We start from the raw sequence: 12,758 nt of genomic DNA on the forward strand, positions 1-12,758 counted from the left end.
TAAAGTGCTTGGCAGCACTAAGCAAGGAATTGAAAGTCATCTGGTACTGGCGAAGAATGGAAAGTCAACAGGCATTCTGCTCCAGCCACATTCAGCTACAACTGCACAGGAGTACAACAGGTAGAGCTGGTTTTAAACTTTTTGAATTTTTTAAAAAAATTTTGGCCATGTCATGCAGCATGTTGGATCTCAGTTCTCCCTGACCAGAGACTGAACCCACACCCCCTGCTTTGGAAGCATAGAGTCTTAACCACTGGGCCATCAGGGAAATCCTTGGTAGAGTTGGTTTTAACCAGGCAAGAACCGCCAAAGAAGAAAGGTCAAATCAAGAGCGTTGAGGTAGATGGAGAAGATCAACTGTAATAATGCAATACGGGAATTCAGCTAGTTTGAAGGTAAAAAAGAAAAAACTGAGGACATGAATGCATTGAGGAAAAGCAAAAAGGTGGTAAATTAAAAGGTCCCTGTGAGATCAAGGAATTAAGGTTGTTGGGTAATAAAAGAAATGAGCCTGAAAAAATAGAGATAGTAGGTGGAGAGTAAAATGCCAGAAACCGACAGTATAGAAAGCTGTAGTTTTGAGTTACAGCGAGTTCTAGGACAGCAACTCTCAATCCTGAGTGTGCATTAAAGTCACCGTGGAAAACTGTCAAAAACATTCTCTCAGGCCACACCTCAGACCAGGCAAATCGGAATCTCTGGGGGTTAGTCCTTGGCACCTGTAGTTTGCCAAAGCTCCCCAGTTAATGCAGATGCACTGAGACTTTAAAAATATCTGCAAAGGATGTGCAACAGAGTCAATGGCTGAGACGGAAGACAGGATCGGTGGAGAAGAGAAAGTCAAGAGGCCAGAATATCAGAAGGATCATCTACATGAATACTGAAATCACCATAATTATAAGTGCAGTAGCAGGAGACTAGGAGTGAACCCAGAAGAAGTCTAGAAGCAACTATGACAAAGCAAAGAGAATACTTAACCCACCTCACTAGGAGGAACCACCACTTCAGAACTTGCCAAGAGAAGTAAGCACCCTCAGGCAAAAGGTAAGCTTCAGTTAGAGAACGCAGACAGTGCTGTTTAGTAGAGGAGGTTATAAGATAAAAGGGAATTTTGCATGACAGACAGTGAGATTCAGAAGGCGCAGAGAAGGGCTTCATGGTCATAAAGGGGTGGAGTCAGATCAGGCAAGAGAGATGAAGAGAAGGTCCAGAACTACTAGAGAAGAACCTCCTCTAGAAGAGTTTAGGAAATCTCAGAAAGCAAGCCCCCGTATTTTTAAACACCACACAAAAACAATAGAATAAAAAGCTCAGTAAAGTTAGAAGCTTTCCTGAACCCAGTCACATTCTAAAAGGTTCATGTAATTAATTTCAAGTAAAAATGAGTCACAGAAATGTATCAAAGTCAATCCCACATAAAGTTGTTATAAGAAGAGAACACAGGGACTTCCTTGGTGGCACAGTGGGTAAGAACCCACCTGCCAACGCAGGGGACACGGGTTTAAGCCCTGGTCCAGAAAGATGCCACGTGTTGCGGAACAACTAAGCCCGTGTGCCACAACTACTAAGTCAGCGTGCTGTAACCACTGCAGCCGACATGCCCTAGGGCCCACAAGCCACACTAATGAGCCCCTGACCCACAACTACTGAAGCCCCTGCACCCCAGGGCCAGCAAGCCACAGCTGCCGAGACCTCGTGCTGCAATTACTGAAGGCCAAGCTCTGCAATAAGAGAAGCCACCACAATGAGAAGCCCACGAACCCAAACCAGAGAGCAGCTCCCTCCACCTTCCACAACTAGAGAAAGCCTGGGCACGCAGCAACGAAGACCCAGTGCAACCAGAAAAGAAAGGAGAATATGAAGCAGAATAACATCACTGCAGACAATGAAAGTGTGCTGGAAAGACATACCCACATAACAGATCAAAATTAAAACCTGCTATTTCAGAATGAGAAAAGACCTTAGGAAAACGACATAAGACATGAAAGAAAAACAATACAAGAATTATAAAAACACAAAATGAGACATGACTCGAGTAAGAATTAAAAATAAAAGGAAAGACATATTCCAGAAACGAAGACAAGAGTAAATAAAAAGATAGTCCCTTAAGAAAAACAGAAGGTAAAAAAGAGAAAAAAATTAAACTCAAAAAATAGATTAAAAAGATCTGAGAAAAAGTGACAAATATTGAAGATGGCAAAGAAGATTGAACATACAACTGATAGGAATTCCTGAAGAAGATCAAAGCAAGGAACAGAACATATAGTAAAAACAATAATTAAAAAAACTTCACTGAAATAAAAAAAATTTGAGACTACATTTTGAAAGGTACAAGGTGTATCTGAGATTATCAACTCAGAATGATCAAAATGATTTTACTATCACTAAACAGTAAAGAATAAGAAGAGAGGAAGAGAAAAACTGAAGGCAGAAAGTGAGAGATACAGAACTATACAGACAGGAAGCAGACTCCATAAAATCAGAGATGAGCTGGCAGTATTTGGTTTCTCATAGTATAAAAATGATAAAGTACATGATGAGATTAGACCTGATCATCTCAGTGCACATAAAAGAGGGAAGACTTTTTGTGCAGAAGATAAAGAATGAGTTACTAATACTTCAAAAGAAAGGAGAATCAGACTGGCATCAGACGTCTCTATTGCACAAGAAGCTTAAAGACAGTGGTAATAAGGTATCTACATTATATGGGGGGGGGGGATGATTATGACCCAAAAACACTATATCCAGTCAAGATACCCTTTAACTGATCAAGAGAAAAGAAAGGCATCTTCACCTAAGCAAGCATTCAGAAATTATGCCACACACACTCTGAGGAAATTACTCCAAAATGTTATCAAATGTTTTTTGGCACCTATTAAGAGAGTCAAGGTCTCTTTTTTTCCAGTCTCCAACACTCCCAGAGTTGCAGCTAGCAACAGAGATGTGGCCAAATTCAAGAAAAATATCATATATGACCAGTCCTAGAAATGACTTGAAGAAAAATAGATCCTAAGGAACACATATTCTGCCAACAAGCAAGCCCTCAGAAAAATTCCAGCCAACGTTTCCAAGACAATGGGCACCTATACAGAGGCCAACAAGGTGGTCATTAAGCCCAAAGGTAATCAAATAAAAGATCTTAAAAAGTGCCAGCCCTAAATTGGACAGGCTCACCCATATCATCCACCCCAGTCTCTAGAAGGATGCTTATTTCCATACTGTCAAGAGGACTAGACTTTGGCAATCAAAAGCTGGTAGTAAGGCCAAGGTCAGAGTCACGGTCCAGGTCCTACAAAGTCCACCTAAAGACTCCAGAAAAACGGTTTTTGTCTATTAACTTTGAGGATCAAAGGACTGTACAAAACTTAGACTACTGTCCGAACGGGCAGGAATCTCCTTTTGCTGTTTTACACAAACACAATACAAAGTCCCCCAACTCACCCCCAAAGAGAGAGATAATCATATACTTTTTATCTTTAACTTCAGTAATATAAAAAATGTTAATATTTAAGTATTCTTGCTTCCCTGGAATAAATTCTACTGGATCAAGATGTATCTATTTTACATGCACTGCTAGATTTATTTTGCTAATAGTTTATTTAGAATGTTTGCTTGTCTACTCATGAATAAGAGTGGCCTAATGTTTGTAATAGCAAAAGAGGAAAACAATCTTAATATCCATCAGGTGGAGAAAAACAGACTAAATTATGGTGCTGTCTGCTATGCAATGTTATTCAGCTTTTTAAAATTAATTAGAGTTTCATTTACTAAACTGGAGCTAGCTATGATATATTCTTAAATGAATAAAGCAAGTTACAAAAAGCCTATATATCTGTTTTTATATATATATATATATATATATATATATGCTTGGGCTTCCCTGGTGGCTCAGATGGTAAAGGCTCCACCTGCAATGCAGAGGACCTGGGTTGGAAATATCCCCTGGAGAAGGGACTGGCTACCCACTTCTGTATTCTAGGGAGTCCATGGGGTCACAAAGAGTTGGACACAACTGAGCAACTTTCACTTTTTCACTTTCATACATGCTTAATGGCTTCTAAGCAAAGAGAAAGATGATAAAAAAAAAAATACTCGAAGTGTTAGTTAATGCTGGTTACCACAAGGGTAAAAGTGGAGGAGAGGAAAATATTTTTTTCTTTCTTCATCCCTGGTTTGTTTTTTCCGTGGTTGCAAACAGAGGAATACTTTTGGAATTGTTTTTTAAAAGTAGAAGGTGGGGGAAGGAGATACCAGTTACCTACTGTAATTAATGACAAATTAACATTTGTTGACAACTAATAAATGGCTTCCCTCATAGCTCAGTTGGTAAAGAATCCACCTGCAATGCAGGAGACCCCAGTTCGATTCCTGAGTCAGGAAGATCCGCTGGAGAAGGGATAGGCTACCCATTTCAGTATTCTTGGGCTTCCCTTGTGGCTCAACTGGTAAAGATTCCACTCGAAATGTGGGAGACCTGGATTGGATCCCTGGGTTGTGAAGATCCCCTTGAGAAGGGAAAGGCTACCCACTCCAGTATTCTGGCCTGGAGAATTCCATGGACTAAGTCCATGGGGTCACAAAGAGTCGAACACGACTAAGCAACTTTCACTTACTCACTCACTCACTCAATAAATGGCTACCCAATACATCCAAAGGCAAAACAGAATTATATTATCTAAAACAAGAAGAGGGTTCATTATGAAGTTCATTTACTTAAAAACACAAAACGATCCAATCTGGAACCAAAGTTGCATATAAGTGGACTTTCTAAAGGCAAGATGTCTTCATGATAAACTAGTTTTTAGTTTACTAGCACAAACTTATTAGGTTGTGTATAATATGACAACCAAGGATAAACCTAAGATAAAAAGTGAGTCACGTTAAGGAAAAATAGTCAATGAATTACTGTTTGCATGATATGTACACAGATGAGCAGAAATGGGCAAAACATTATAGAAATCATCAAAGCTTGGGGAAAAAAATGAGATTTTGAAAACTAGCTTGTTATACTACAAAAAGAGGGGCAAACTCTTTCTGGTATATTATTTTACACTGTAGATAAGTCCTTTTTATTAAGTAGATCACAAAGACAATCAACCACCTTGACTTACTATCACTTATAAATTTTTTAAAGAGAAAAATTACAAAAAGCTAACAACATGGCGCATGGTGGCAGGCAAGTGGGGGATACAGTTATCACACAGAGGAAGTTTCGGTTATTCACAAAAAAAGAGAAATGCTTGTAAAAGTAGAAAATGTTCACATGATCAAATTGAAAAAAAAAAAATTGCCAAAGGGCTCAATGTCCCAAGAAGTGTTGTGGTTTGCTATTTTCAGAGGAAATTAAAAATTAATTTTTCACAAGTATGTAGTACTTAAAGGGAAACAGTACAAACAGAAATGCATACTAGGAGTCTGCCTAAGAGTTTTTATTTTTAAGTTTACAGTTATTCAAGAACTTTTTCTTTCAGCTCTTATCAAATCTTTCATAAATGAAAATTTCAAGACACTAAATTAATGAGTAGCCAAATTACCATAGGTTTTTATTTTTAATACCTTACTAGGCTGAAAAGAAGAGCAAGACAAAACAACACGGAAAAGCTAGACTGACAATACTAGTAAAATATCATGGGGAGGAATCATGTGAAGAGCATCAAAACACCAGAAATCCAGGACACTCTCCAAAACTAAATAAAAATGAATATTTGTTAAGAATTAGATATTGTCCTAAGGATTTTTCACTGACATTATTTTATTCATCATCAAAACCCTGCAAGAGAGGTTTTAACGCCTCATACAGCTAGTAAGTGACAGAGCGATAATCTGAACCTGTTTTCAGGATTCAAAAACTCACAAGTTCATGTTCTCTCTACTATGCAAGGGGTCTCATGATCGTTAAGATTTCAAAAGTTTCTTACAACCAAACAACAGTATTGTCATCCTACAATATAACAACGTCCGAAGAGCAACTTCCAAAGGAAGTCTCTCTTCCTCTCTAAATCCCTAAAAAGGAAGAGCTGAGATTCTCTGACGCTGAAGCCGGATTTGAATGTGTAGTAGTAAGTCTTCATCCCACATGCCTACTAAAGCTAATTACCTTCATTCACCCTAATTCACAGTCTTCAGGAGCTCTACAGGATTTCATGGAATTCAAACTGAAATAGAATTCTAGCTTGGGTACAAATACCCATCAAGCTTCCTTAACTTAGCCTTATCAAACTTCAGCAATTACAGCTAGAAATTGTGAGACCCCCCAAAACACAAGGTTAGGAACAAAAGGCTAAGAAGAGACTTCCTTCAATTAGTAGGGGGAATTTAGTGAGATCTGAGGTGGAGTCTCCTGCCTAAATGATTAAATCACAGTATCTACATACCCACTCCCATTTCCAAATTTAATAACTAATCCATTCATAAGGCTAGATCCTAAGGAAAGGAAAAAGGGTTTCCATGGAGATAAAAAAAACTGGTGCCATTTTTCATGTTGTCCCTCTATGATCAGATATGTCATCCAATATAATCTTATAATGCAAGCATGGTTTTACACACAAGGAAATAAGCATGATTACCTGGAAAAACAATGGTTTTTTCATCTAACAATGACTTTGTTATATGTATACAAAATATATATATATGAGAGACTGAGACCAGAGCAAACAAGGAAGAATGTTCTCTTACAGGCTGTGCTCCAAACCTTTCCACTTGAGATACCTCTTCTGAAGAAAAAAAAGGTAGAATCAAATAATACATTTTGTCAAAAACTTCTTCAGAGTTAGACATAATACGGGTGTCATAACGAGGCATAAGACGAGTCTTTCAGAAAAAAGGCAAGGCAATTAAATTTTTTAAGAAACATACCAACAAGATTATTCACTATAATGCAACTACTCAGTTTAAATAACTGACATCAGAATCTCTCAAGTTCTGATCAAAAGAAAGGCATTTGAGAGGTGGGATATATCACGCATTCAATAAAGGCAGAAATTAGTATCATGGGGAAGGAAAGGATAAAGAAGGTGAGCAATTACTAACATCGAATTAACTCTTTGCCTCTTAAACTTAGTCATGTTTACCCTTCACTATTCAAGAACAAACAGAAGCTGAACATAAGATACTGTGGTAATGTGTGGCCCATAGGAAAGCAACTTACCTAATGCTTGTAATATCCACAAACACAGCTTTCAATGACTTATAAAGATTTTGTAAAGAAAATAAACTGACCTAAAAAAAGAAATGTGCTTCCAGAAAAAAAAATTATGCAATTACATTTACTTAAAGCTTTCTAGAATATGAAAGATCCCCACCAGAAACTTTTTTCTCTGATTACATCCTCAAACTGCTTTAGCCTTCTAAAACCCAGGCCCAAATATCACATTCTCCATCTAATATTATCTTAAATCTGAAATATTTAAGGTACAAATATCCTCTAAAAGGAAGAAAAAGGACCATGGGGTGGGGAAACACAGCGTTAAATCTTTAAGCTCTTCCTGTAACCTACTTCTCTCCATCAATTTTTAGAGACTCATCAAGGTCATGATGTAGTCTCAATCACCACACACACAGCTCCTTGACTCATTTTTTCAGTCATAAACAATCTTCATCTAATACAAACTACTGCAAAAGATACTATTCAAATAAACCCAGTGGTGTTTTCATGGTATTATAACAAAGACAAAACCATTTATTTACACAGTGTCTTCTTTCCAAATGACAACAGTATTCCATAACCATAGGCTCTGAGCAGATACAATGTTGAGAAAAAAAATTCCAAACAAACTAGTTTTCAAACTATTTTATAATATTTGACACCTTGATCAGACTAGTACTAGAAAAGTAAACAACCATCTGAAATTGTTTGTTCTAGTTCCTTGAAATAAAATCTGGCTACCATCAGTACAAATACGACAGAAAACACTGGTGATCCTGTATAAGCACGTTTGCGTGCTCAGTCGCTTAGTCATGTAGACTCTTTTAGACTCTTGGCAATTCCATGGACTGGAATTGCAGCCCATGGAACTGGGCCCGCCAGGCTACCCTTACCATGGGATTTTCCAGGCAAAAATACTGGAGTGGGTTGCCAACTCCTCCTCCAGGGTATCTTCCCAACCCAGGGATTGAACCTGCATCTCCTGCATTGGCAGGTGGATTCTTTACCACTGAGCCACCTGGGAAGCCCTTGTATAAGTACAATCCAACATAATTCAATGAGTGTGCCCAATCAGTATATCTCAGAGATTCAATTTTAATTCTAAGAGGAAGAAATATGACAAGGAGAGAATTTTGATGCATTCTTTTAATCATACTTGTTCTTCCTTAAATCTAATTAGTATCAACTACCTTAAAACTCCCCTTTTGGAAACACTGGTTTAGTACACTCTTTTCCAGGCTTACTTCCTTCTCCATTCAAAACAATGCATACAGAGTCATTCAGAAAATACTAAAAGAACAAAGGCCTTAAGGAAGTTGGGGGTTGGGGGCAGCTAGAGAGCTTGCACAGGACAGTCAAGAATCAATGACAGAAGAGGGAAATAATCTACTAATGTTTAATCATCTTAGTAAAACTTTATGATAAAGATGCAAACACAAAATCAGGTTTTTCAAGTATGCTAAAATGAGCCAACGACCAATATAAATATAGAGCAGGACTTGACTCTAAGACAATTTATTAAATACACTAAAGTATATACACATACATGAATTAGTCTCAGTCATAATCAGATTATATTGAATTGTCTTATCAAACAATGTATATAAAAATGAAGGAAGTGTTTGACTACATGACATGTGATTCACGGAATGGGAGAAAGTTTGACTAAGAGAAGAAAATAACTGTTAAGTATAGGAGGTGATATTCATATCTTAAACCGTGTGGAAGGTATATACGTGTTGGCTGCATGATTATTATTTTATACTTTATAAATTTTATAATTTTATAAATATTATTTCATATGTAGCAATATCTATAAAACAGTAAGTGTAAGAAAAACCTGAGCAAATATTTGTTGAAGAAAAAGGTAAAAAGTACATATGCATCTGACCCATTTTTGTTAATTCTTTTTTAAATAGGATCATAAAAATGTAAGCAGATAGGAAAAATCGATAATTTCTCTATAGAAAATTATTTCAATTGCTCTACACAGAGATCGCTAGACTATTTCTTTAAAAGCACCAGTAAACCTTTCCTGAATACTATGTGCACACACACACACACACACACACCAAACTACTTGAAAGTAAAACTTTCAACCTCCAAAGTTCCCCCCAAAACCAAAACCTCCATCATAAATATGTCCTTAACCACATAAAAAGTATTGATACTCCTCTACTCATAATCCCAGAAATAAAACTACAAAAATAAATTCCTAAAGAGAAATATTCATACTTTAAATAACCAAGTATTTTTGTACAGTTATAAGTAACATTAAGTATTTTTCAGTATATTTGTAACTGAATAAGTTACAGTTATTATAAGTATTTTTTGGTGTATCTGTAGGTTTAACATTTATGTGTCTTACTACCTACCTGGGCTTATCCACATCTATATATTTGCTTTTGTATGATGGGCACCTGCATTTTAGTGATGTGTGTCAACACCAATTTGATTGAGAGGGCAATATACTACACTTATGAAGAGCACAGGGTGTGCAGCCAGAGTTCCTGAATTGAAACTCAGCGCTTCCACTTGCTGGCTAAATAAACCTGGGCAAGATATTTAACATCTCAGTGTTTCAGTTTCTCATTTGTAAAATGGAAATAACAGTACATACCTCGTAGGGTGCTGGAACCGATTAAAACCTGCATAACAGAGTAGGTGCTATTTAAGAGTATGACATTACTCTCAAACATATTGAAAAACATTCTTAGCAATTTGAATTACTGACAGTAATTGATACTATTAAAAACAGATATTAAATCTGAAGCCTGACTGACAGTAAGTTTAAAGCCCTGACTCTGAATAGGTGATTATAAATCTCCATAACCACTCTATCAAGAACAATCTGAGGAGAGCGGTTTCCCAAAGTACAACTCTCAATTTCTTCCCTTACACAAGGGGGCAGTGATAACAAGAAAAGAATGGGGCTCTGTAACACCTCTTCCTACAGACAGTAGGGGGTGGCAGTACATATGGCTTACAGTCAGAACAAAACAGGAAGATCCAACAGAATCGCTCTTTATTCTCCTCAGGCCCTCTCCGCATGCTTTAGCCCCCACTCACCCCCAAAGTGAGGGACACATCAACAGAAATGACTAAAACCCAAAATTAATCATGGAGCAAAATCAGGTTTGTCTTTGAAGCAAACAATCCCTCAATGGCTGAATCTGGATTCAGGAGGAACCCAATCAGTATGAATTTTCAGATTATGTGGCGAATGTTCTTCTAAGAACAACATTCAGGCAAATAACTCCATTTCTCTACAAGAACTGCAACAGAAGGCACTAAAATCTCATCAATAATTAACTATACCCTAATGAACACATGCAGCCATTTCTGCTTGTTTCATAGTATACAGACACTCACTGAATGTATATAAGTTACATTAAATAGCTCATGGAGCTGTCTTTTGTTACTTCTGAAATTCCAGCTATGTTCTGACAATCCTCTCAAAACACAGATGTTCTTCTTAAATGGAAGTCACAGTGTTTTGCGGCATGTGTAATTATATTTATATATATATATACACACACACACACACACGCGTGTATGTATGGAGGGGGGATGACAATATTTAATATTTCTGTGCTCACATTCCTAAGATGATCTACCTGGGAAAGGCTGAAAGAAGCGCTCCACTGACAGTATCCATGTTGTTGCTTTTTATGCCACCTTTACTGTATTCAATTTCTTTTCCCTATTTTGCTACCCCAACAATCAAGAATATTTCACTACTGTCATTCACCGCAATTAACCATTGCAACAGCTTTTGGCTCCAACCCTCAAAATGCCTGAAAATTTATCCCTTTTGTTCACCATATTGTTTTGTTTTCCTCATTCCAGAAATTTTCACTTGTATAAAAATGAAGAAAGGGGCACCTATGAAAAAATGTCCCTTTGCCTAATGATCTTGAACTCAGAATTATGGTCAAGATGTGGGGTGGGTTTTTGTGTGTGTCTTTTGTATTTTTTTCTTTTTTTCTTTTCCTGGAGGGGAGGAGAGAAGACAGTGAAAGACACCCAAATCTTCCTAATATTAATTATCATTGTTTATGTTTGATGAAAACCATTTTAAACATCCTACACCTGGAATAGAACACAGGCTGCAATTGTATCAGTGTTCTACACGCTGACGGCAAACCGGAATTATCTTAGCCCTATTTTTTCTTTCCCATCTCACAACCAGACACAATTTGCTTGTTTCTTTCACGTGGGCACTCACTCTGTCTCAAAAAATAGCATATCATAGCTCCTCTCGATTTCCTGTGATAAAATATCTAGCCATGAGCCTTATTAATCTCTTCTTAGACTACGCCTCCTTTCCCAGAGGAATTAACGATATCACTAAAGAACACTTCTGCTGTGAATTTCAACGCCATACAGGCCAACCCACCCTGTACCTTACCTGGCACATTTCACAACTACTTTTATGCTGCATTCTGGAGGCACATTTTGCAACTCGTTCTGCACCACCTTCCCTGCCACGTTTAGCAATCTGCCTGGCATCTCCTCCTGGGGTCCCCGTCATCCGGAGATTCTCTCGGTACCAAATTCCATGACACCTTCGGTGACACCGAAGTGACCGATCCCGGACTCATCCGAAGCCACCCCGAGGGCCACACTGGGAACCAACCTTCCCCACGCCCTCCACACCGGAGGCACTCCGCTGCCCATTTCGCTGCCTCCCCGCTCGCCTCCGCCCCTCTCCCTGGAGCCCGGGCGTCGGAGGCGAACGCCCCTGTCACTGAAGCGACCTTCCTTTCCCGGGCTCCCGCGGTCTCTCACCTGCCGCTCTGAGGGGGGCTCGCTGCACCCCCGGGTCAAGCCCCAGTCCCGGGGGTCTCCGGTGAGGACCGCGCCGCCCGCCGGCGCCGCCCGCGATCCCAGAGCACCTCGCTGCGCTCCGACGCCCGCGGTGGGTTTGCGTCCGGGAAAGGCGCGGCGGGGCCTCCCGGCGGCGAGCGCAGCCCGCGGCGGTCCCCCTGTCAGCGGCGGCGCGGGTGCAGGCTCTCGCCCCTTAGCGCGGCGGCGGCGGCGGCGGGCGACTTGCTCCGCCTCGCGCGCGGCACAGCCGGGAGGTGAGCGCGAGGGGGATGGGAACGGGGGCGGGGCCGCCCAGAGGAGGCACCGAGGGCGGCGGCGGGAGGGCAGCGCCGGTGGCCCTGGGTCCGACGCTCGGAGCGCTCGCAGCTTACCCCGCCGGGAGGGCGGCTCGCACGAGGCGGCTGTGCCAAGCGGGCCCCGCCGGAGCAGCGCGCCCTGCAACCCGCGCCCAGCCGGCCGCTCGCTAACGCCGCCGCCGCGCCGGGGGCGTCGCACCCTCCGAGGCCGCCCGCAGCCCCGCCCCCTCCGGGCCGGGGTGGGGAGGAGCGCGAGCGCGGAGGGAGAGCGCGTGCGTGGGGGCGCGTGCGTGGTGGAGCGCGCGCGCCCCCGCCCCCTCCACCGTTTGGGGGTGGGGAGTGGCGAGGAGAGAGAGCCGAGACCGAACCCGTCTCTGCGCCGAGAGGCTGGGTCCTGGTTCTGCCGGTCTGTGAGGTCCGGGCATTTCTGTTTCCTCAGGGGGCTTTGACTGGCGGGGTCGTGGGCATTCAATGGGGAAGAGGGGAGG

At 40.7% G+C, this 12,758-nt stretch overlaps 1 protein-coding gene across 9 annotated transcripts in view; it reads right to left on the minus strand.

Annotated features, from left to right (window-relative positions):
* TANC2 (tetratricopeptide repeat, ankyrin repeat and coiled-coil containing 2) overlaps positions 1-12,075 on the minus strand; it is a 363,482-nt gene extending 351,407 nt beyond the window's left edge. For all 9 annotated transcript variants that reach the window (XM_086357066.1, XM_086357065.1, XM_086357063.1 and 6 more), the window contains exon 1: positions 11,936-12,075. The gene's annotated coding sequence lies outside the window, so the exon portion shown is untranslated. The remainder of the gene's footprint in view (positions 1-11,935) is intronic.
* Between the last annotated feature and the right edge of the window lie 683 nt (positions 12,076-12,758).

The sequence above is a fragment of the Bos grunniens genome, chromosome 19, assembly GCF_055505025.1.
Source record: "Bos grunniens cultivar Pamir isolate PY7600 chromosome 19, Bosgru_T2T1.0, whole genome shotgun sequence".
Taxonomy (NCBI): domain Eukaryota; kingdom Metazoa; phylum Chordata; class Mammalia; order Artiodactyla; family Bovidae; genus Bos; species Bos grunniens.